Raw genomic sequence first — 25,575 nt, 5'->3', positions numbered from 1 at the left:
CCATTTACCATTTTCACCATTTTGATTGGCAAACTAAACCCTTTTTGATGCATTGATACTTCCTCCTCTTTCCAAAGAGCACCTTTTTTGGCAATTATCTTTGTCCGTGCAGCGCTTCTCCTCTAACATTTTTGCCTTTTGGGATAATGTTCTATGGACAGATGAGTCTTACTCAGGTTTCCTTTGTCTAATATTAGATTTTGTCTAAAGAGCTAAAACCCATTCAGTGTGAAATATGCAATAATAGAGAGGGCAAATACGTTTTCACAACACTGTATATAGTTCACTACCTAGTGTGACCACAATTTGCACAATTTATGGTTTCATCCACCATTCACCTTTTATATTAAGAAATCAAATTATCACATTTTAAAATATGACACTACTGGGGAGTCTAATGAAAAATGCAGGACTGAAAATGGTTGGCAAGATCTGAATGGTGGAATCAAAAATGTAGTTTTTTCCATTCATGCTTGTGTCCCCATAATAGATGATGATTTTCAATTTCATTCTTCAGTTTCAAAGGACGCTTTGCGTAAAACCAGATATTTACCACTATTTTCTCTTCCTTGTAATGTATATGGCTGTATGTCTATGCTCTTTGTTGTGTACATTGCTGAAGACTTCCCTTCATAACTTAAAGCGAGGAACATGAAAGCAGAATATGAAAATAGAGTATGGGAGGTTGTAAAGGAGAGGTGGATAAACCGTGTTTCTGGGTAATGACAGGGATACAAGAGAGCTGGAGAGTGGGAGGCAGGATAGGAAGCTCTGTCAGGGGGGAGGGGTGGGAGTATGACTGAAATGGAGAGGTTGGGAGGGAGGAAAATGAGGGGAACAAACCAACCAACCAGCTGAAAGAGATCAGGGCTGTTTGAATATGCTGCTGTGAAGAGGAAAGGAGGGAGAGAGAGCGTGCGCGAGAGAGAACGAGAGAGACACAGCAAAAGGGAGAGGGAGTGAAAAAGGAAGGCTGATAGTGAAGACCAAGGAAATAGAGCTGCTAGTACTGTTATTATGGGAGGTCCCATTCAGAATAAAGGATGTGCAGTCATATGCACATAGCCTGCACAGGACTTAACAGGGTTTTACAGTACAAAATCTTTATAGTCTCACAGTGATTTTTCATCCACTTTTTCAAAAAAATATGCCTGTTTCTCTCTCTCTCTCTCTTGTTTTTGCAACAGCTAGAGCCTGGGTCTTTCCTATTTCTTTCCTTTCTCCTCTGTCACTTTCTCTGTGCATGAAGGCTTCTGCGAAAAGAAGAGGAGAACACTACACAGTAAGAAAGGAGTGTTTCTTTTTTCTATCTTCGTTTAAAAGAGTGACAGAGATGGTGATGGATGCAGAGAGTGCTAGACAGCTGGGGAGAGAGGGATACCACTGATGAGTAAAAGATGAGAGTGGGTATAAGAAGGGGAGAAATGGGTGGGGAAAGATGTAGATTCAAGTTACTGCATGTGTAAGTGTGTTTGTGTGTGTGCATGTCTTCTCTGTGCATGCAGAAACGATGAAGGCTTGAACAGAGAGAAAGCAGAGCCATGGAAAGAGCTGCTCTCGTACTATGCAAATACGATGAAAAGAATGAAGGATGAAAGGGAGGAAAGCAGGGTGGATGAGTGCTATGGCTTTGGGGACCAGTTCAGAGGGGACTGGCAAATGGTGTGTGCCAGTACTGGTGAACATGTGGGGAACTATTGTTGGGGATATATTTAGGGAAAAACATAAATTGTTTCTTATAAGAGAGAAAATAAGAAATGAAATGCTGATAAGAGACAGTGATGAAAGAGTTAATGAAGATGTGAACATGGGCGGAAAAGGCTTATGCGAGATTGGAGAGAGGAAGAATTGGGTTTGAGAGTGTAATTATATAGAGCATACCCGGCAGTCGTAACAGTGTGAGGGCGAGGCTTTTTTAAAGGGACCTGCAGTCAAATATTCTGTAATACTGTACACTGATACACACCCACTCACATAAACTGGCATGCTTTGAAATTTGTTCACACAAGTGCCATGTATTGAAGCTCATATACTGTGCTAACAAACTGATTCACAGCAGCGACAAACAAATGCATTCACACTGAAATTAATGTTTCCACCATGTTGCACACACTGCACAGATACAGTACAGTAATGTGAAGACCTGCACACACACACACACACACACACACACACAAAGCATTGCATACCGAGATATACATATTGACACATCAAACTGAGTGGCACAGAAGTGTGTACTTTGGTGTAGAGAGACTGAAATGTGTATAAAACTGTGAGAGAGTAGTGTTGGCTTTTCACAGTTTTTGAGGAGAGTAGGAGCTAATGCTGAAAAAGTGATGACAAATGAAGGAATATGACAACTCTCATCTAAGGACATGCTCATCTATGGGCTATCCAGAGAACCTACCCACAGTAATTATCTACTGTATCTATTTATAGCATCAATCTGTCTCTAATGTGTATCTTTCATCACTGTCAGTCTCCCCATTTGCCTCGCTCATTGTGCACACTGCCCATGGAGAGCATGTAGGTAGGTCACTGTATGGGGCCAACATAATTATACACTGAAGTGCCTTGAGAGAGAGGGATGGAGGAAGAGAGAGAGAGAGAGAGAGAGAGAGAGAGGGGCACAACTAAACTTCTGCTAAATCATAGTAAGAAACATGCAGGCAAAGCTTTGTCAGATAATACAGGCATAGTTCGACCAGTCATTGTAGCTGGGAGAGAACCACACTGTTGGATGAGGTGTACATCAAATTCACACTGAACTGAGAGAGAGAGAGAGGTGAAAGAGAGAAAAGGAGAGAGAGGTGAGAGAGAGAGCACTGGTATGACATGGTTACAAAGGGAAAAATTAATAGAGAAACAGAAAGCTGAGATTTTCCCCTCCTTTTCACTTATGTTTCTGAAGTGTTCTCTGTTCTCATTCTCAGCCCCTACTCCCCCCACTGAAGAGTGGAGAGTGGTATCTCTTGCCCCAACCCCCAAACTCCCCCCGACTGGTGTGTCAGGAATCCTGCTGGATAGTTCCTTTTGTACTTCAAACACTCCTTTCATGACATTTTCATACACACTGACAAAATACGGTCTTACATCTGACAGAGAGAGAGAGAGAGGGAAGGCAATGGCTCACACCTGCAGATTTGCACATTGATGTGTTGTTTCAAAGCGCTGAAATCAACACTTTGACTGACTCACAAACTGAAATCAGTTCAGATTTATTGATACAACATTGTTATATATGGTTACATTTATATCAATTATTACTCATCTCATATGATACACAGCCTACATTTTTAGTAATACATAAAATAACATACATGATTTTGGTATTAACATTCATAAACAATTTCATTACAAGAATAATTTACAAGTAGTTCCTGGCTGCCCGCACATAGTGCCAGGCGGTTACTATGCAATGTTTGTTAAATTATCTTTTGTTCAGGCAAATTGGCTAGCTAGCAAGCTTGCGTTAGTTAGCTAACAAGAGATTATGCCTTATTGATAATTATTTGTACATTTCCATTTATTGTGCAAAAACTGAAAAACTGTCCAACATCAGTGGGGTCATGTTGTGTAGGCTGACTCATTTTGTTACGTGGAAAAGGCGCATTGCTCCGTATGGCGAGGATGCTTCTTCATTTTCTTTGATCCCCGAGTTTCATTTGGCAATAGCTCAGAAGAGAGCTTCTCGCACTTAAACTGGCAGTATACTCAGTAAGAAGAAAGAACTTCAGGATTGAGAACCACAGGCAAACATGTCCACGAACACTAGCTGCGGTTACATGCACACTTTTTAAAATTCGGATTAAAATCATTCCGATTGAAGATTTCGGGTCAACTGTTTACATGGGATGTGATCTAATACGGTCTGGTGTTTACATGCGCCGACGCATTTAATCGGAACAGCTGTGTGACATGTGCATGAGTGTTGAATTACTTGAATAACATGAATTACTTTGTAAAAAGGGAAGTTGGTGGGGTATGATCCACTTTTGTTGTTGTGGGATTTAGCCTTGTAATAGGTGGTCTTCAAAGTTTTCCAGCAGTTTATAATTTGTTCAATGCTTCGGTCTATCCCGGCTTCATTCATTTTTTCGTGGACTTTGTATAGATCATTATTTTTTTATTTTCCTACCGTCTAGGCGTCCAATAATGTTCAATTCTTTCAGAGTCTGGATTAAAAACTGTGGTCCAGTTCTGCTTGGAAGCCGCCATTTTTTGGAAGTGGAGAGAAACGAACGTCACCACGCATTTACGTCAAGGCGGTGGGCATGCACAAAAAGAACGCAGCCAGAAAATAATCAGTTTCATCATTTACATGGTACAATTTTTCTTTTGATCGGTTTATGAAAAGGTTTAAACTACCCCTCTGGTTTGGGCCTGTTTATTCTGATTGAGGTGTTTATATGGAGCATTTTCATTCTGCTTGGGCTTTTGAACTGATTTTAATCGGAATATTAGGCTCCATGTAAACCCAGCTACTGTTGTCGGTATACTCAGTGAGAACACTGCACCGTTTAAAGTCACTCCTCACTGCTGGGGAGTAAATAATTACGAGGCAGCTATTAACTGGGGCTGGAATCTCGCCCAGACCTCCATCTTGCGGCTACGCCATGGATGTATAAAGAGAAGGGCTACGCGAGATCACAACACAAAACCAAAAGTTTAAAGTGTTTAAAGTGGCTTTAGTTTATCTAGCTATACAATAGAATTAAAAAAAATGAAGGAGATGGTACGTTCACCCTCTAAATCAGAGTAGGACGGAGAATGGAGAGTTTTGCTTGTACATGCGCAAATGCGGAGTTTAGACAAGGGGGTCCACTTTGTATTATTTCCGAATGTATGCTAGGCGTTTTGATGACTTGCTGAAACGAGTAGCACCATTCATCAAACATGCGGGAACTCACATAATTCCCATCTCTACAGAAGGGAAATTGGCGTTGACCCGCCTTACATTAGCATGTGAAGTCTGCCCTCTGAACTCTCAACCATGACGTAACAATCCATGTGATATTTGGACCAATAGCTGAGAGGGGGAGGTCGGAGAACAAGAAAGACATTTTCTAAAAATTCTCCCTGGAGGCCGTCGCACACTGCACCATGAGAACACACAACACCGCGTCTTTTTGTTCTTCAGTTGTTCTCATTGCGTCTTTTTGCTCGAAAAGTTCTACTTCTTACAAAGTATACTGCCTACTTTACAGACATAATCTCTCTTGCCTCAAGCCCTGCATCAGATAGTTTCAAATGTACAACCTGAATGATAAACTTGCCATGTGTGTGTTGGGGAAACTGCTTCTACATACTGAAGAATTGTGAGGACAGATAATTAAAATGTGTCTGTTTCAACTATACTCACATGACGTACCAATAAATGCAGTGAGGTTTCGTCAGGTTTATTCAGAACAATCAAGTTCAACAACCCATAAGAATTCTAACATCTGAGCCTTAATCAATCTCATAAAATGTTTTAACAATGTAAAACAATATGGTCATGGAGTTTGCAGTTCTAGACCAACACACACATGGCGAAACAAATACAACAAACAGCAGTAAAATTACTTAATCAGGTATTACATGTTTTCTGCTATTCTATGATTTGATATCAGTGTTAAATAAAATGTGTTTCAATAACGGCAATAAAAGGGGAGTCCAGTCCTTAATTCCGTTAGGTGATGCGTCAGCTCGTCAGCTAGTCCAAGGTCCATGGCAAGTGTAAAGGGACTCTTGAGGAACTTCTTCTTTGAAGCCGGGCTCGTGACAGTTCCAGGAAAGACTACCTGGGGTTTTCACAAATCTTCCACTTGGTTCCGGCTGAAAGGGTGGTACAGAGGAAAAATATGCAAATACTTGTTCCTCAAAACAGCTGTCGGAGGCTTTCGATAAATGCCTGCGGATAAAAGTGTCTGCCAAATAAATAAATGTAATGTAATGTAATGGAGGCACACAAACATTTGATTGGCTTGTAGTAATGGAGCAGTCGATAAAACATGGATAGGTAGACCATTGATTACTGCTTTCATGTTTAAGCCTGTTAAATCTGGCTCCCCATTCCTCCAAAAAGGGGATGTTCCTTGCCCCAAGCTGATGCCTAATTGATCAAGCCGAGCATTTATTACAAGGTCACAAGACCTTGGTTGACTAGTAAAGGTTAATGGTGAACATGACTCAGTAGAGGGTCAGTTCCATGGTCAGTAAGTCAGAGGCTACAACCCTTCCTGTGTGTAGTCACATTGTTACAAGTGTTTACAAGCTACTCCTGCCTACATGCTAAGGTTGCTACTATTGGTCAATGGGGTTTCCCATTAAGAATTAGAATGAGCTAATGCTAACTTTGTGGAAGCTGCTTAGTTAGCATTAACTGTTATCATAATCAAATTTATCTCCCTAGCTCTGTCTTGCTTTTTAAAATGATCTGCTCATGCAGTGTAGACACAGTGTCTTTCTAGTCCCTCTAGAATGCAAGCTAGCTGTGCTAGGCTTGCTTTCACTCACGTTACCTAGCTAGTATTAAAATTCAGCTGGGTTTTAGGTAAAAATGGCCTCAAGGCATGCTTGTTATTCCAGCTAGCTAGTTTGCCAACTATTTAATTATATTCAAACTATAAACGCAATTGTTCACAAGGATACAAAACAAAACGCGTTAAATATGGAATGCCTCTACTACTGTCCAGATAAGGGACAATTCTGTATTTTACTGGATGGTTGGCAACCCTAAATCAAGCTATAGGCTACATGAATTAGAACTGTGATTCAATGTTGCTGATAATTGTGATATTTGACATTGAAAAAGGGAGGGGGTGTATACAGGCACAAAATGGCATTCGATCGAAAATAATGTTGTCGCTGTTTAACTGCTTTCGAATGTCGGATTTTGTAGCAAATTGATTTTAGAACTGTTAAAGGGCCGAGGTGTCCCGTCATTGAAAATTAATGCACACCCTTGGACCAATTAGAATCGAGTATGTCCCATTCAAGGTTTTTTTGTTTCCCGATCTGAGCAGGGATGTGTCCAATGGGGCCAATAGGGAACGGCCACCTCTGAAATTTGATTGGCCACCCCAGGTGCCTCCCCTAGTTTTCCACCTAAAATAGAGCACTATCATTGGCTAACATAACTGTTGGTGAAAGTGTGCCCCCCTCCCCCCTTACTGAGTCTGTGACCCACTGAAAAGTGCTTATTCAAATTTACTGTGTGCCATATGTGTTCAATGAATGTGAAATTTCCCTTTGACTGATTATAAACAGCAACATTTGTGGAACACACTACAAAGAAATGTCATCACTGGGCATGCAATATAATTTCATACTGTTGAGTACAGAAAAAAAGTTCTGTTTTATTGAAGTACTGGAGTGTACGATTACATATTTAGCTGTGTGTACCAAAGTGTGTGCTTTTGCATTATGTAATTTGTTCCTCTTCTAATATGTCTAATGGACTAAACGTTTTTCAGAGGTTTTGAATAGGTTTTCAGACCCCTACTGTACATACCCATTTCCCTATACTGATGAAAAAATGAAAATGGTGCAGAAATTAGTTTCAAGAGTCAAAACAGTTTATTTGTAGTGAAATATATAATTATTTTATAATTTTCAGCAATTCACAATTTAGCTGTTTTGGATGGATTTTGAGACACTAAGGCACAGGGTATACTGTTTACATTTTACTCCATTGTGCTTTAAAACTTCATTCAGCGAGGTCCTGAGAATGAATGGAAGTTAATTTGGAGCCAGACAAGCAGGAGGAATGGCAATGCAGTTAACGGTGACAAGGGATAGCTGATGCTTCTGGTATTCATGCTATGCAAATACATTGGGGTAGGCTCCACAGAATTAGGCTACTATACCAAAGTGAAATATCTCTTTAAATAATTATTTTGGCTATGAAATATGAAGGGGTGGCTCCACAAAATCAATTTTGTTAAACCAAAGTGAAATATCCCTTTAACACAATTTAGTTATCCTCTGTGTTATTTATTGGCCTCGTCACGTTCTTGTGGAAAAGTTTCCTGCCTTTTAAAAGTATCATCCAGTGTTTTCTGTTTAGCTTAACTACGAAAAGTTGGAGTGGTGTGTCTTCAGATACTTAATCCAAATCATTGTAACAAGAAGCTGTGGTAATGCCGCCCCTTGAAAAACCGCCATTGAAAATGTTGCGACTGGCCCTAGGGCTGCTTTTGGACTTTGTATACGTTCCACACACCAGACATCGTAACAGATATCAATTTGTTTTTTTCTGCTGCATGCTGAAATCCTAAATTACAGATAGCAAGCTAAATAATAGCTCACCTTCTAGCTTCCTGTTGGGGTTTAATGAAAAACCGCTCAGTTTATATGTGTATCCACATAGCTAGCTTACGTTAGCTATCTATTTCACAACGTTCTTAGAGACTAGCCTTCTTAGCTACTAGCTTACAGGCTAGTACGTTAACTAACGTTAACTATCTACTGTAATTCTCAACATTTATTCAGTATTATTAACCATTCTTGACATGTCTTAATCACTTTGCTAGGTTTATAAGTGCATTCACCTAGCTAGCTAACAATAACTATCTGTATAATTCACAACTGATAGCTAGCTGGCTAGTTAGGTACACAGATAGCCACTCAGAGCTGGCATGGCAATGGCATAACATTCCTGCAATTTTAATGCAAAAATACACAAAAGTCTTTTTTTTTTTGAGAAATGTTTTGAGGCATGAAGTCTCAAGAACTTTTTTGCTGTTTTCAGGGTGCATACTGAAAAACGTTATGGCTTGTTTAAGTAGGAGACACAATGCGTGTTCTTTTAAGCCTAAGAATCTATACACTGTTAGAAACATTATTTCATTGGTTAAAATGCTATTCTTACAGCTTGCCATTGGCTGGCTGTGTACTGGGCAGGTTGAGTCATTGCTTGTTCGAGGCAGCTCCCATTTGCTATACCAAGGGACTGCTTGGCCATTACTCATCAAAAAAGCTAAAACATTGGCATCATAAAATAGTTTAATGAGATAGAATCATGAGTTTTAACACTTTCAAACACTATATCATGTGGCCAGATTGATATTCACCCCCCAAAAAATGGAATGAATTTAAATAAACCCTCTCAGGCCCGAAGACAGGCCAGTGCCAGAGAAGGTATAATAAACCATTGGGGGTGAGGAGTCTCCTTTTGTTTTTCTGCCATTTATTTCCCTAAGCGCTGAAATGGGAACGAGTGCCGCTGTTGGCCAGAATCAAGGTGTGCTTGTTGCCTATTTTTAAATAAATAGTGGATCTTGGCTTTATTTCCATTCTGTGGGCTCTGCTGCCCATGGCACTAGGGGGCCATGGGCAGCAGAGAAATGCACTTTTTGTACGTCGCTTTGGATGAAAGCATCTGCCAAATAAATGTAATGTAATGGAAAGTCGTCAAGGACAAATATCTAAAATACTGTACGTTAGAGATTCATTGTTGCAGTATTTACTAGCCGACATCAGGCAGCTTGCTGCCAAAATGTTGGCTATTAAATACTGTATCAGAGAAAAGACCTTTCTTTTTCAGTTTTACTTACAAGTTCCTTAGTCTGAATTCCTCAGGAAAGGTACGCATTTTCTTTTTCACTTCAGAGATTCATCATTCCCATTATGAAAGATAAATAAAATTATCCTTCCCATCAACAATTTTATATATATATTTATAAGAGGCAGATACGTACTAGGCTTTTTGATTAGCCATCAGTTTGACCTGCAGTTGAACTGCTTCCTCTGTGGGCATTCACTGGCACCACACTCTGTTTTTATGCTAATGGCACAGCATCAAAATAACTCTGGCTTATGTAAGTCAAGGGCACCTAGGCACACGCATACCTTGGGAAAGTGTTTTGTTGGAAATTCCAAGTACTAAAGCAGCTTTGCAATGGTATCTGCTACCTGCTACATCCTAAAACATTCAATTAGTTGCAGGGGACTTGGAAACTAAATGCAGAACAATTTAGCGAGTGCAGTAGATATGTCTTTGCAATGAGTGAACTCAATGCTTTCTGCTGAATAATACTTGCAAAAATATGAAATGGCATTGTGGAGGTTTCTTTGTGAAAGACAGGTGTCCTGTCACTGTACTCATAGAAAACAGACAAGAATTCCACCAGTCAGAGAGGTACTCATGTTTGGAACAACCAATAGATCAACACTGATGGTAGATTAATTTGAGGAAGTATATCCAGAAATGATCACCAGCAGCATTGTTCCATTTGGTGTTTCCAGCATTCTCTGGGGTTGGTGGAGATCCTCTGTCTTTACTACCAGTAAGGGGACGCTACAACTATCTAAACCCTATTTATTATCCCCAGTCCTAGCAGAGTTGCCTCATGGGTATCACAGAGAGCTCTCAGAGCTGCTCACTTGCAATTAATTAAAACTGAGAAAATGCCAAATAGTGCTGTATATTCCAATTGATTTGAAACAAACTCTTCTGGAATTAAGTGTGTGCTTCGCTTTTTTTGTGATCAATTTTCTGAATTAATTTTATAAAGCATGTATGCAAAGAGTGCTTTCAAAAAGAATATATAAGCAAGTTGTTGAAAGTTGCTGAACATAAAAGCTGATCAAAACAGGGTAACTTAAGATCAGGGCATTGTCAAGTGTGCCAGGTTCATATTAGAGCAGCTAGCAAGCAGTCCAGGCTTCTCCAAGTAGGCAAAGGAGGCACGGTGAAGTAATGTCTGAGGTACATTTGGGTGTTCTGGTTCCTTTCAGGGACACAAATTCTCTGACTCATTTCCCTAAAATGATTCATTCCCAGATTCGGGTCCTTCTCAGCTCTCGTTCTGACTCCCGCGAATGAGAACGAGAGTCATGCAGTGACAGTGACTGATTCCGACTTCTGACTCGCATTCCTAGGGCAAGAAATGTGACATACTGTGCTTTGTATGTGAATTACTACAAGAGCCTAGCACGGACTGACACTGTTATTATGCGATTCAAAAACATTTTTGAAACATTTTGCCGATTTTATAATTTATACCCTATATGGACATGTTTTCTTGCAATTCACTCAAGTAGCATTTACTGTTAGCTCGCAAATAAATGGCACAAATTACTACTAAATTATATGCAAATGACAGAAGGGTTGATGATAACAATATAATGGCTATAGGCTTAGATTAAATATTAAAATTAAGAGCACATTAATTAGCAATGTGAGACAATTACTTACAAATTTCTGGCTTTATTTGTGCAAACGGTATGTAGTGAATCAAACGGTTTGTAAAATAACTAGCTAAAATTGAGATTTTACATTTCAGTTTAACACTCTTTATCTTCATAGTCGGTGGCTGTCCTAATTTTATGACTTCTACTGATGCCATGCATCACTAAGTTCAGGAACTGAACTGTTGTTACTTCGGTCACACCGACGGGAGGGGCTCAGAGCGCAAAGCACGCCCCGCTCAAGCGGATCAATGCTGTCGTTGGCTAATGGCTACTACAGACAGAGCCCAGTGGTGAAAATGCTTAAATAGGAGGGGTAGCTGCAGCTTCAGCAAATGGCAAGTTCCAAATTTGACTTACTGAATGAAAGAAACAAATCCATACATGGATGGGAGTCAGTTCCTTTCATGCACCAGAAATATTAGTTCAAAAGGAACAAATCATTCACGAACGACACACCACTTGGTGACGTTGGTATTTCTCTGGGATGAGCAACCTGTAGACCTGCAGAATTATGGATTTCATTTAAAGGTATTCAGTGTATTTAGTTTTGTATACCTATAGGGAATTTGTGCATTTGTTCCCTTCGCCGCAATACCTTGTTAGAGACAGTTAGCTAGCTAGATAATAACAGCTAACCAGAGAAGATCGGCCTTAAGTAGAAGATATTGCAGATAAGTTGGCTACTTGAGTTTTTATGCTTTGCTAACATTTTCACGGTGTGCAATGGTTAAGGAGTATACTATTTGTATGCCTTGTCAGTGTAACCAAATTCTCTAAGTGTATTGTGATGTGATGTACAGCAAATACTTATCTTAGCTAATTATGCAATACCTTCATATCTTGGCGACACATTATATGCCTTGCTAATAAATCATCTTGAATAGCTCTGTTGGGAATCTTCTCCCTTGTGAAACCTAGTCGGGACCGGTGAAGTAACACATTGAGGACCACTTTCCAATTGAAAAGGTTTTATTACGATGCACAAAGGGAGACTCGCCACGGTCCGAATCACAACGAGACAGCTACAAGTGAGGGTTTAAGTATTGTGTTGCAATCAATGATTGAACTCTATATGTGGCCATCTGTCTCTAACAATGGGAGGCTGTTACAGTGTGTGTGTATGTGTGTGCGTGTGTGTGTGTGTGGGAATGTGTATTGAGAATGAAGTTAAGACACAGAAACCAACTTAAAGCTAACCTTAATTGTTCAAACCTATCAGCTCAGTAATATTTTTTGTTTCCATTTGCAGCAGTTAGCTAAGACAGGACAGCATTCAATTCAGGACGTTCCCATGGCATGGTAAACATTCAGTCGTTTGATTGAACATTAACATTAAGTTACCCGAAGTGGCTCAAGCTGGACTTATGTTTTTTTGTGAGAGCTGTTTCCGTGCCAGCCTGCACAAGCTGCTGCGTCCTTGTGGCGTCTTCATATAGACCACAGAAGTGGGGTGTGTCTTCTGTTACCAATAAGTATAATTGTCCCTGTCGTTTGCCATAGGTATTTACAGATACCTTAAATACCTTAAATAGATACCTTAAATATAAGCAACTTGTCCAAAATACACCTATGGACCACCATAATGCAAAACAATAAAATAGTTTCTAATAGTAAGTAAAGACATTTATCGAATGAAATGTTTTGTGAATTAAATGTCTTTACTGGCCATAGTATGCAAGAAGCCTACATTTCCATACAGCATTTAGTTCAACGACATAATTTTCCTGCATTTCAGCCTACCTTAGTCCTAATCTAGCTAGCTAATGTTATGGCAGTTACAATAAACAACTTTGCATTGTTTTTTAAGGTTGACAGCAAGAGCATTAATATGTGTGAAAACCATTAGAATTCAGGCCATGTTGGAGTCACTATCAGGGGCAGTTAACTAGGGTTACAATGCTCCCGGTAGGTGTATGTAGTTTCTCATTAGGTAAAAAACCAAACTACGGTCTACGGTCAAAAATTACGCCAAATTCTCATCTTTTTTTGTTGTTCGGTACCTTTTCACTATTTTAAAAATGTCTGGGAGGTTAATAGCTGATGTGACATGTTTTTATATAGTTGTTAATACCAAAATGTGAATAGAGAAAATGGCTACATGAATATGATTTCCTGGTACTAACTTCTGGCATCACAGACATCACAGGTCTCACAGCAAGAAGGTTGTGAGTTCAAATCTCGGCTTGGGGCCTTTCTATGTGGAGTTTGCATGTTCTCCCCGTGTCCGCGTGGGTTTCCTCCGAGCACTCCGGTTTCCTCCCACAGTCTAAAGACATGCTGGTAGGCCGATTGGAGACCCTAAATTGCCCATAGGTATGAGTGTGTGAGTGAATGGCGTGTGTGCCCTGCAATAGAATGGTGTCCTGTCCAGGGTGTATTCCTGCTTCTCGCCCAATGCATGCTGGGATAAGCTCCAGCACCCCCTGCGACCCTGCTCAGGATAAGCGGGTATAAATAATGGATGGATGGATGGACAACACCATGGAAGTAATGGTCAAGCAAATTTAGACAACCAGTGTAAAAAGTACTATGGTTTAACAGGCACAACTGCTTGAATATTACATTATATACTTTTCTCTTTAAAGTAATAAGGACAGAATGAGCAGAAGCTATTATAATCAATTTATAATGCCTCCCTGTGGACTAATTTTCAATTAGCTGTGATAAAACAGCCCTGATAATTCTGTGCTGCTTAAAAATCATACCTAGAGCAAGCTCAAATCAGCCAGACCTGTCAATCAATTTGATTGTCTCCAGAGGCAACATTTCTGCATGTGAGAGACACGTGTTCTCCACTGTCCCACTGTTATTTTGCCTCATTTGAATTATTGAGAGACCCTCCATAGTGTGATTTAGAAAATCATATTAAACCAGAAGAAAACAAAAGAAGCCCAACCATACACTGCCTTGAGCCTGCTGTCCAATAGATGACTTGATCTTCTGTGACCCAGCATGTTGGTATTAGGGATCAGGCATGTCAAGTGAATAAAAGACTAGATAAGAGCATTTAATTCCTACTGATGAACCATTTGGCATGGACTGTGTGATTATTTATATGGCACTTCTGTCAGCAGCAGCTTGGATATCAGCATCAGCAGTTAAAAGTCTAAATTAATTATAATAGTGGAAATACTGGTACATATAGCCTGAGCTGATATAGTCTGGCCTGTGCAGCTGATACCTGCTACCAGCAGCTGTGGTCATGGTGGCAGCTGGTCTTCGCCGTGTTACACTAAACCCATTGATTCAGTGCAATAGTGACCCCCATTTCTTAAAGGAATGTTTCAGACTAAAATCATTTAGGGTGAAGTGCTGCTTTAACCATTCAATCCTCCCTTGCAAAAGTCTTGTGACAGTATTGTAAAACAAAAAGTACAAGAGATCCCAGTACAAGATATTTCAAGATATTCTTACATTTACACTTACAAACTGCTCTTTCAAATTACACAAGTTTTCAGTAAGTCCCTAAAAAGATGGCTTTTGCAAAACATGCAGTTGTGCCCTCTTACTGGTAAGATTGCAACTATAAAATGTTTCCAACTTTTTCATCATTGCCCTAACAGTCCTTACTGGTATGTTTAACTGCTTATGTATTTTTAATACCCATGAACTGATTTGCGTAGGTCAACAAGCATCTGTCTCTTGATTTGACTTTTATTGACTTTCTCCATGGAGATGGATGACAAAGGGAATTTACATGCGTTGTGCTTCTCTTCATCTAGCAGATATTGTGATAAAGGATAGATAACATAAACTACAGACAAATAAGGTAGCTGCCCCTGATGGCATATACCCAAGGGGACTCAAAGCGTTGGGTGAAATCATCTTTAAACCACTGGCAGGTATTTTTAGACTGTCTTTAGCAACTGGAGAAATACCTGCGGACTGGAAGCAAGGTAATATAGTACCAAGATGTAAGAAAGGGGACCGATCCAGGAAACTACAGGCCTGTCAGTTTAACTTGCATCACATGTAAAATACTGGAATCTATAATTAGAGACAAGTTAGAAGAAGTGTTATTCATAATAATAATAATAATAATAATACACTTTATTTATATAGCACCTTTCATATCATAAAATACAGCTCAGTGCTTTACAAGAGAAACAATAGAAATCAGTACCACAGGTATTAAGATGAGAGAAAAATAGAAATATAATAAATTGATAATGATAATAGCAGAAATGACGTAAATTAAAAATAAAAATAAATAAACAATAAAGAAAAAATAATAATACTAATAAAATAAAAATAAAATAAATAAAATAAAATAATAGTAATAAAATAAATTGATAATGATAAAAACAATCCTAAGATTAAAAAATCCTAAGACATAAAACAAGTATAAGAAATATAAAAGAAATATAAAATAATAACAATGGTGTTAAAATAAAAAGGTGAAATTAATTGAAAGCAAGATCATAAAAATGGGTTTTGAGCTGTTTCTTAAAACTATCAACAGAGGTTGCTTGTCTTATTTGTAATGGGAGTTTGTTCCAAACCTTTTGAAAATAACAACATCCTGAAGGATAGCCAGCATGGTTTTTGCTAGGGAAGGGCATGCCTGACAAACGTTTTGGTATTCTTTGAAGAAGCTACCAAGTGTTTTGACTGTAGCAAGTCTTATGATATTATATACTTAGATTTCCAAAAAGCATTTGATAAGGTACCACATGAGAGACGTATTAGCAAAATGAAACCGTAGGAATTATAGGAGATATTTCAGAGTGGGTTCAGAGCTGGCTACCAGGTAGAACACGAATAGCAGTAGGAAGAATATTATCTGAGCAGGGAACTGTGGAAAGTGGAGTCCCAAAAGGATTGGTGCTGGTACTCTACTACTCTTACTCATGTATTTCAATGACCTTGACAGGGACATAGAAAGTACATTAGTCAAATTTTCAGATGATACAAAATTAGGTGGCCTAGCTAATATTTTGGAATCTATTAAATTAATCCAAGAAGACCTAAACAACATCCAGAAGTGGGCGGAAGCCTGGCAAATGAAATTCAGTGGAGACGAAAGTAAAGTTCTGTATGTGGTAAATAAAAACATAAGGAAAGTTTACTTTATGGGAGCAACAAAACTGGAATATGCCCAATTTGAGAAGGACTTGGTTGTAAGCAATGGTTGATCAAAGCCTTTTGGGTTCTAGGCACTGTGCTGTAGCAGTAAAAAAGGCCAACAGGATGCTGGGATATATTGCCGAAAGTATAAATCAAGAAAGTTATACTGATCTTATAAAATACATTTGTTAGACCACACTCAGAGTATTGTGTGTAGTTCTGGGGACCATGCTACAAGAAAGATATAAGCCGCGTTTCCACCGCAGGAACTATACCCCGGAACTAGGAACCTTTTGAGGAACTCAGTGCGTTTCCACCGCAGGAACTAGGGTCTAAATTTAGTTCTGGGGGCTTTGTTTTACCCCCCAAAACGTTCCTGCTCGGGGGGTAGTACTTTCCGAAAGTACAGGAACCTTTTGGGTGGAGCTTGCAGCGCTGAACATTTCTGATTGGTCGAGTACTCGTAGCATTTGTGTTGTATTTATTTTCCGCCATTACCCGCCATGTTTGAAAATATGCAGCGGCAAACCAATTTATTTTCATAATAACTTCAAATCAAACTTGTATGTTATGCGGCGCAGTAGCCTACTTTTGGTTATAGCCTGTCAACGTCTTGGAATTATAACGTGTGCTCTTCTGTTCTTTTCTTGCTTTAGTATTCGTTTTATAAAATGCTAAGCATTCGTGGTGGGACAGCATATTACGTAGGCTACCAAAACATTCAAACGGATTAATTCGGTTGCTGAATATTTTCTTACGGATTTTCTTTGTTAGCCCGTTGTAATTGACTCAAAACGTTTGATACAGTTATGTGAGGTATGCGGTAGTTCTGCATAATTAACATTGGTGATACAGTACAAGCAAACTGGAAATCACCTTCCGCACTTTTTATCCGGGTAAAATAACAGGTTAATTCTAGTAATCTTCCCTTTAGCTTTTTCAGACTGCCGTAATTTTACTCAATTTTACTGCCATTTTTCAATTCCACGAAAAGACCAGGAAGACTATGGACTCATTTATGGTGCATGGTTCGCATCTGGAGGGCACACTTCGCTGCTCGGCTAGCAGTAACTTCGAAGGAAAGCAAACGGTGGCTGTACCACTACTAATTTACATTTTCACGCAAGTCCGAGTTTTCGTTCTATTCTTGTCATTTTGCGATTAGCCTATATGGAATTGACGACGAGAAAGTAATAAAACAGCAAATTGTTTACAACGTGTGCATGTTTTCTGCTGTTAATGAATGTGTTTGAGAGGATATATGAAAATCAATAAATACAAAAGTAACCATATATAGTCATTGTTGGTAACCCGTTGTATATAAGTGGAATAAACCCCTTCGGGCTGTCCCGGTTATTAGAAAATAATGTAGGCTACTTCGGTGGTAGTATGGCGTTACAGAAGAAATCATATGACAGATGGACCGACGACAACGTCAGTGGGCTAATTTGCCTAATCTTCGCGGTACTTTAGACCCCGGTGGAAACGCAGACAACCATTGGCTGAAGGAACCTTTTAGTTCCTGGTAAAGTAGTTCCTGGGACTGAAAGTTCCGAGTAATTTTGGTGGAAACGCGGCTATAGAGGCTCTGGAAAAGGTTCAAAGAAGGGCAACCTAACTGATTTCTGATATGAAAGATAAAAGCAATGAGGAAAGACTTAAAGTGTTCTCTTTGAGCTTAGTAAAAGGAGATTTAGGGGTGATTTGATTGAGGCTTTTACATTCATAAAAGGGATTAACAAAGTGAACTACCAGAAATTCTTCAGCTTGAGTTTTGTTAGTAGAATTGGAACATAAATGAAAATCAGCATAAGGTACAATCTGTGCAGACATTAGGAAGATTTTTTTTCATGCAGAGAGTAGTCAATGTCTGGAATAGCCTGCCAAGTCATGTAGTAGAGGTAGAACACCAGGCTTGGTACAGTGTTGGATACTATCTAGTCTAGTCTAGGTAATCAGAGCACTAGGTACAATTTAGTTAGAAAAATGGCAAACATTGTTGGGCTGAATGGTCATTATGTTATGTTATGTTATGAGAATTCATTTGTAGCGGTTTACTTAGAGTATGTGTCCGGGTAGGGGAATTATTTATTAAACTGCATTGTAACTATTAAAAGGTTATTAAATTTTGATGCGCATACAGAGTTCACATTTTGTGTTTCGGCAATTTATTTCATTTATTTATTTATTTATACTTTGGTCGTGAATGCAAAAGGAACCAAAACTGAAACCATATTTACAGTAATGGTCTCAGTTACATACTGTACAAACCTTTATGCTGTCAGAATGATTTGGAGGTTAATATAATCACATACAAATTCTAAGCATAAGTTAAGGGCTTTGAAGTCATTGGTGCCTGATATCCATTTCTAAGCAGAATGATTTTTGCCAATTTCAATTAAAGTAAGTTGGCCCTAACTGTTAACTGTAACTGTTACTATATGAGTAGTGTTATGGCAACCTTTCTGTGGTGCTGTTTCTCCCTCCACCTCCAGCCTTCTTTTTTCAAAATAATTTTTCTATGCTCATCTCTGTCAACAGTGAAAAGTTAACATTTAAGCGAAGTTTGCTGGGTGAATGCTGGATTGGTTTAGCTAACATTAATCCAAATAATGTTGATAACTTTGGTTAGGACAGGGGACTTTTTCTTTTGAAGAAACAATGCATAACAACAGCTTTGTTACTTTGACATTTCAAAGAAAAAATAACAAATTCAAAAGTATAGTGTGTTACTTCTAGGAATAAGCAACTAAATATCGAAAAATCTTTTTTGGGTGGGGGAAAACCAATTTGGGTGGGTCACCCAAATAAATTGATTTTATAGGAGACACTACAGCCTTTTCCCCTCATTTTCATTAATGGTGTCAATAACTATGTACTCTACAGAATCTACATGCAAAGGCGGTATGAGTGATGTACTTTTCAGCAAAAGATGAATTAAACATTTATTCTTCACGCCAGCATTAAGAGTGACCTTGTGATTGGTAACAGAGGAGGAAACGGCAAGCGCAGGAGCCTGGGAGAATCAGAACAGGGAGCTTTCTTGTGTTCCCCGAAATGCTCCTTCATTTCACATCTAAGCTTAGTGCAGAAACAGCAATAAAGTTACCGTTCATGTCAGCAAAAGGTATCTTTCTGTCTGATAATGCAGAAATGAGATAATGAGACAGAGAAGGAGGGGGACTTTTAAAACCCAATGTTCTCCATTTTCCCAGGAGCCCCAGTCTATAGCAGATGAAATAGCAAGCTTGTGAGACACAGGGTTTCTTCATTACACGGTTAGGCACATGAGGTTCCTACAGCTTTGACATGACAAGAATATAGGCACTGAGCTGCCAAAGAAGGCACACAGCAAATGAGTTAATTACAATAAACTGTAATTACATAAGGGGCTATTAATTCAATAAGATCATTATAAATAAATTACATTGCAAATGTAAAGAACTCTAAAAAAAAAAACTATGCAGTGACACACTATCAGCCTAGCTGTGGTGGGTAGTTAGTCAATGAGCTTCCAGCACTGTACAGTCTGCTCCCTCATGTTTTGCAGGACCTGTAGAGCAACTGTGCATTCTCTGAACGCTGTTGTATTTATGTTTCCTGGGTGTATCTATTGGTTTGTATGGCATAGCTTATTTGAAAGAAATTCTGTCGATAAACAAGCATGTCAGGAGCCTCATTTCATCATAAAAAATTGGTTTCTGTTTTATAGTATTCTTATCATCATTATTCATCTCTAAAAAGGCAATATTGTTTTAAAATGCAATCTGGGAGATCTGCCGTTGTTCTGTCTCATTCTGAAAAATCTCACACAGCCTGTCAAGTGCATGAAGCCACTAAATTTCATTAAATGATCATTCCCACAAATAAAGTAATTTTAAAAGAACATTTCAGTTTTGTGGTGATCTCCAAAATCCATAATTGAATGTAAGTGGGGGGGTGGGGGTGGGTGTATGTCAGATTCCAACTTCTTTGGCCTGTCTTTTCTGTGGATTAGGTAGATGATTAATTTATGTCTTCTGACTGGAGATCACGCGCACACACACACACACACAAATGAATGAATGAACACTGCATAACCTTCCAGATTTATCATAATCGCAGTCTGTAAGTATTTGGACAATGACACAATTTTTGTTGTGTTCTACTACAGTACATTGGATTTGAAGTGAAACCATGAATAGAATAATAAGGTGAATGTGCAGACTGCTTGAATTTGCTGGCATTTACACCTATATTGGGTTAACCTTGTAAGAATTTATACATAGCCCCCCCCCCCCCCCCCATTTTGGGGATCAAAACTAATTGGCCAATCGGCTGCTCAGCTGTTTCTTGGCCTGCTGTGTATTGTTGCATCACAAGTTACGCACTAGTAAGCTAATTGATAATCTAGAGTTGATTTTAGTTGTGGAATTTGATTTTGGAGCAGCATGGAGTGGGAAAATCCAAATAATTTGATCAGACATAGCCAAAACATTGTGTGTGTCAAAATTTGGTATGTTGTTAAGAAGCAAGAACGCACTGCTGAGCTCAGAAATAGCAAACAACATGGTATACCACAGAAGACTACTGTAGTGGATGACCAAAAAATACTCTCCATTGTAAAGAAAAACCACTATTCAACTATAAAACAGAAAAGGAACACTCTCCAGGATGTAGGCATAGATATTTCGAAGACAAAAAAGAAAAGATTACACCAGCATAACCTCAAATGGTTCTACTGCAAGGTGAAAACCACTGGTAAGCCACAAGAACAGAATGGCCAGTTTAGAGTTTGCTTTAAAAAAGTACTTTAAAAAAAACCTGTAGAATTCTGGAACAATCTCTTATGGACAGATAAGATGAGTATTAACCCTTACCAAGGTGATGGAAAGCACCCCCTCACTCATCTTTAAAACATGGTGGAGGTAGTGTTATGACTTGGGCATATGTGGGTGCCACTGGTACTGGTTCACTTGTCTTTATTAATGATGAGATGGCAGGAGCAGGATGAATTCTGAAGTGTATAAAAAATAAGATCTGCTCAGATCCAACCAAATGCCTAAAACTCATTGGATGGTGCTTTAGCTTGCAAGACAGTGACCCCAAACACACTGCTAAAGCACAAAAGAGTTTTTCAGGGCCAAAAAGTGGAATGTTCTTAGCTGACCAAGTCTATCACCTGACCAACTGAGCATGCGTTTCACTTGCTGAAGACATGAGTGATGGTAAAGATCCCCCAAAACAAACAGGAACTAAAGTTGGCTGTTGTACAGTCCTGGAAGAGCATCACAAGTGAAGATAACCAGCGTCTGGTGATGTCTATGGGTTGCAGACTTCAGGCAGTCATTGAATGCATAGGGTTTGCAACCAAGTTCGAAATACGACTATTTTATTTAGGATGGTTACTTTGTCCAATTACATTTGGTTCTCTAAAATGGGGGATTATGTGCAAAAAGGGCTGCAATTCCCACTGGATATGGATGTAAATACCTTTAAATGAATGCTGACAGGCTGCACTTTAGCCCCATAATAATTATTGTTTCATTTCAAATCCAACGTGCTGGAATACAGAGCCAAAACAACAACAATTTTGTCACTGTCTAAACACTTCTGGACTACACTGCATTTATTCTGCTTTGCTGGCCATAAGCAATCACTTTTATCAAGTGTCTTACAATATGAATATTTCTTACATAGAGGTTTGACACCATCCCAAACCAAGCACTGTATGCATTGAATAAGAGTACATTAATAATACTTGTAAGAGGGTAAGAGCAATAGTAAGCAGTTATTCTGTGTGTGTGTCTGTGTGTAAGAGAGAGAGGGTTAATTTGAGTAATTCAAAAAGGAGATATTGTGAGGTTAGTAAGAAATTTCTGAACAGCCAAATGTCTGTATTGCATAAATACAATACGCTGCACAATCTTTCTCCCTGTTGCACACACATCATTATCACAACAGTGTTTACATTGATTAATTCTACAGTGGTCATTTATTTGATTATTCCTCTCATTTACATACCTGACAGCAGCAAAATAGATGTTAGTTGCAAAGTTTTCTGGTGCTTTAAAGTTTTGCTGCAATTCAAGACTTTTCAATGAACTTGTCATTGAGAGCATCCATTTGGCAGAGCTTATATATTGGCCTTTTCTCACTTTCAGCATCATCAACATATTGTACGTAGTAACAACCAGTTGTCCAAATACGATATGGATTATCCCTTTTTAATGATGAGCCTAAACTAATAAAGCATATACCGGCACACAACACGGGTAACTTTAATTGTTTTCATTTCACTTCATTTCTTTTCTACGCCAATCATTTCACATTGCCATGTCATAAAGTAATTCCATGAACACGGCTAATCGGCTAAATTTGATTTCCATCTACGTTCTGTCTGAACTGACTCAGATAACAGAGAATCTTCTTCATCTAAGCCGCGCATTAAATAATGACAGCCTTGTAAAACCCCTATATACTCCTGACTGTTGCTTTCCCCACAATCACTTAACGCATAACAAAACATGACAGGCAAGACAGGGACAGAAAAGGCAGGAGGTGGGAGAAGACACAAACAAAAAGACCAAGTTTAATTAGAGAGGGCTGCAATGCTGTACTTTCATTTATACAGTGAAAGACAGATATTTTAGCTAACACTGCTGCCCAGATGTGCATTGCCTCTGCCACAGGTTCCTCAGTTGAAGGTCTTTCTGACATTGTGTGTAAGCTATATCTTGATGGGCGAACTTAACTTTTTTGCCATAGGCTTGCTGTAATCCAATTAGTGGCAGCAGATCTCCAGTGCTAGATTTGGTTGCCTGGGGCAGTTTATCAGTTCAAGCACTCACTCCAGAGAATTAGTGCCACAGAACTAAACAAGGCTATGGGCTATTGGCTATGGGATGTGGCCCCAGAGGACTTTAGATACTCAGGTGACACTGTGGACAGATTCCTCTCGGCTGTTTCACTAACTTAGGATGTGTATTCGGTTTCCCATAGCCCTTTACTAAGATGTCACACTAATCAAAATGGGGGTTTCATCAGTAATATCTAATGTATCTGGATATTGGTGCTGCTGCTCCCCACATCACAATACTGACTGTAATGATTTCAAACACCTTTAAAACCAATTTTTAATCATAATGGGCACCTGCACGATGATTAAATATGTGAAAATTTGATAAACATTAAGGTAATTATTTAAGTTGTATTTGATAAAACTAAAGTAAATATTTAAGTTGTATATGATGAACTTGAAGGTAATTATTTATGTGTATATATATGATAAACATGAAGTTCATCATTTAAGTTATAGAAAAGGGGTAGGACCATATAAGTGTATACTTCTTCCTACTCCTTTTCGGACATGTAATATTTATTTATTTTTGTTTATGGAGAATTTGCTTTACATGTGTACTGTTCATTTTATTGGTTATTATTTTTTTGTGTGTGTTTTCTTACTTATTATGTGTTACATGTTCAACATAAATCTATTCAATTCAATTCAGTTTACTAACTAACTAACTAAATAAATTATCATATGCCACAACAACAGAAACATACAGGTGTGCAAATTTTAACAATAATACACACCCTCAACAATTAGTATTTTATTGTAGTGTTGATTATATATCAGTAAAATATTGTTCATTTTATTATTCTTTTCATTTGTAGACATAAGTTGCATGTAAAATATTTGTTTCCTTTTTGAAACCTTGATTTAAATGACTTGTTTTTTTCAACTGCAGTTATTTTTTGAATTTTTTTAATTTAAATTGTGGTCAGTGTACAGTCTATGAACATTTCGGCCTACGCCTTCATCAGTACAAGCCAATTTAATGTTTCAGGAATATGTCTTAAATAGGAAGTTGTCAATAACAGCAATTACAAGTTTGGCACATTCACCAAAAGCACTGCATTATCACATTCACTCCAGTATTCCTGTTAACTAGTAGTTGTTCTCTCTGCTGTACCTATTCACACAAATCTCAAAGACAATAAGGATGGAAGAAAAATCGTAATCTAATATATATAACTAAATGAAGATTCAGCCAAGGACAACGCTGAGGTCTAACTTCTCATTCATTCCAAAAGGACTGAGAGTACTTAACATATATGCATCCAAAAACCTTTTTGTCTATGAAGACTCCAGATTACCACCCCAGGGTCCAACAGGCACTGTATCTATTGCCATGCGCTTTAGACTGCTTATAGGATGAGCATATTGTTTAGTGTCTTGCAACTAGGGCTCTTAATTAATACAAGAAGTAAGTCGGCAAATCAATTCCATACACCTTGTGTCAAACTGGACTATTAAAACATGTATTTGTGCAATATGCTCTGAACAGAACTGGTAAGCATCTGGAAATTACTGTTTGATTCCTCTGCTACCACATGATGGCTTTATCAGACTTTGTAGTTCGCAAAAAAAAAATTTTTAAATGTAAAACATGTCAGATTTGTGAATTAAAATGCACCGAGTTCACTCTAATGGTTTGAATTTAATGCTGTTCTGTGCTATTGAGGAACAAGAGCATTGAGAGTATAAAATGGAGTTAGCTGCACAAGTGCCAATTTTAATTTTTTTTATTGCAGCTTTTTACAGACAATATATACATTGCACATTTATTGAGCTGCTGAATTGTAATCGTTGTACTTTTTAAACATCTGGGGAGTTCACACTCTGAAAATCTGAGCATGGTGAAACATATTCTGTAGTTGCACAATTCATTGGTAAACGTGAGGTTAGCAGTGCTTACTTGATGATTTTAAGGTCTATTCCAGTGTGTGACTTTCAACCCCCCTTAGTCACTTAACCCTGGAATAATTGCTTGATGACACTGTGGCAGGTCATTAAAATGAGAGGCCTCACTCCAGTCTTGAGAGTTTAAGGGGTAAAATGGAGACCTTACATCAGCTCTGCCTCTAAACCCACCCCAGGACTGTAATTGAACTCTGCATTCCATTGCATTTTGGCACAGTTAGTGAGGTTGGTTAGAAAATGGTCAATTACAGATAAGATTTTCAGAGGGGCAATTATAAAAAAATGTATTAAAAAATTTTTAAACTATTTTTTATTGACCTGAGTGTTCCCTGTGCATTTGTATTTGATTGATTTGGTAGAAAATCGCAATAATGTGTTTTTAAACTGTTTACTTCCCAAAAAATTATTCAATGTAAGAGTGAATATTTTTTAAATAATATTTTTTTGCAAGTCAAGGCAGTGAGTTTAAAAGTGTACCATAAGTATAAATATTCATGCCCTGGTTTGGAGATGTATATTTATGAAGCATGTGAGAAATGTTGTGCTTAGTCATAGAAATCTGTATTGTGTCAGATCTCGTCACT

At 38.4% G+C, this 25,575-nt stretch overlaps 1 protein-coding gene across 1 annotated transcript in view; it reads left to right on the top strand.

Moving 5' to 3' along the window:
- The first annotated feature begins 914 nt into the window (after positions 1–914).
- Positions 915–25,575, top strand: part of LOC135248040 (SH3 and multiple ankyrin repeat domains protein 1-like) — a 112,023-nt gene continuing 87,362 nt past the window's right edge. The window contains exon 1 of the mRNA XM_064322202.1: positions 915–1,282. The gene's annotated coding sequence lies outside the window, so the exon portion shown is untranslated. The remainder of the gene's footprint in view (positions 1,283–25,575) is intronic.

The sequence above is a fragment of the Anguilla rostrata genome, chromosome 2, assembly GCF_018555375.3.
Source record: "Anguilla rostrata isolate EN2019 chromosome 2, ASM1855537v3, whole genome shotgun sequence".
Lineage (NCBI taxonomy): Eukaryota > Metazoa > Chordata > Actinopteri > Anguilliformes > Anguillidae > Anguilla > Anguilla rostrata.
The sequence above is the reverse complement of the archived record's forward strand: the minus strand, read 5'-3'. Positions and strand labels throughout refer to the sequence as shown.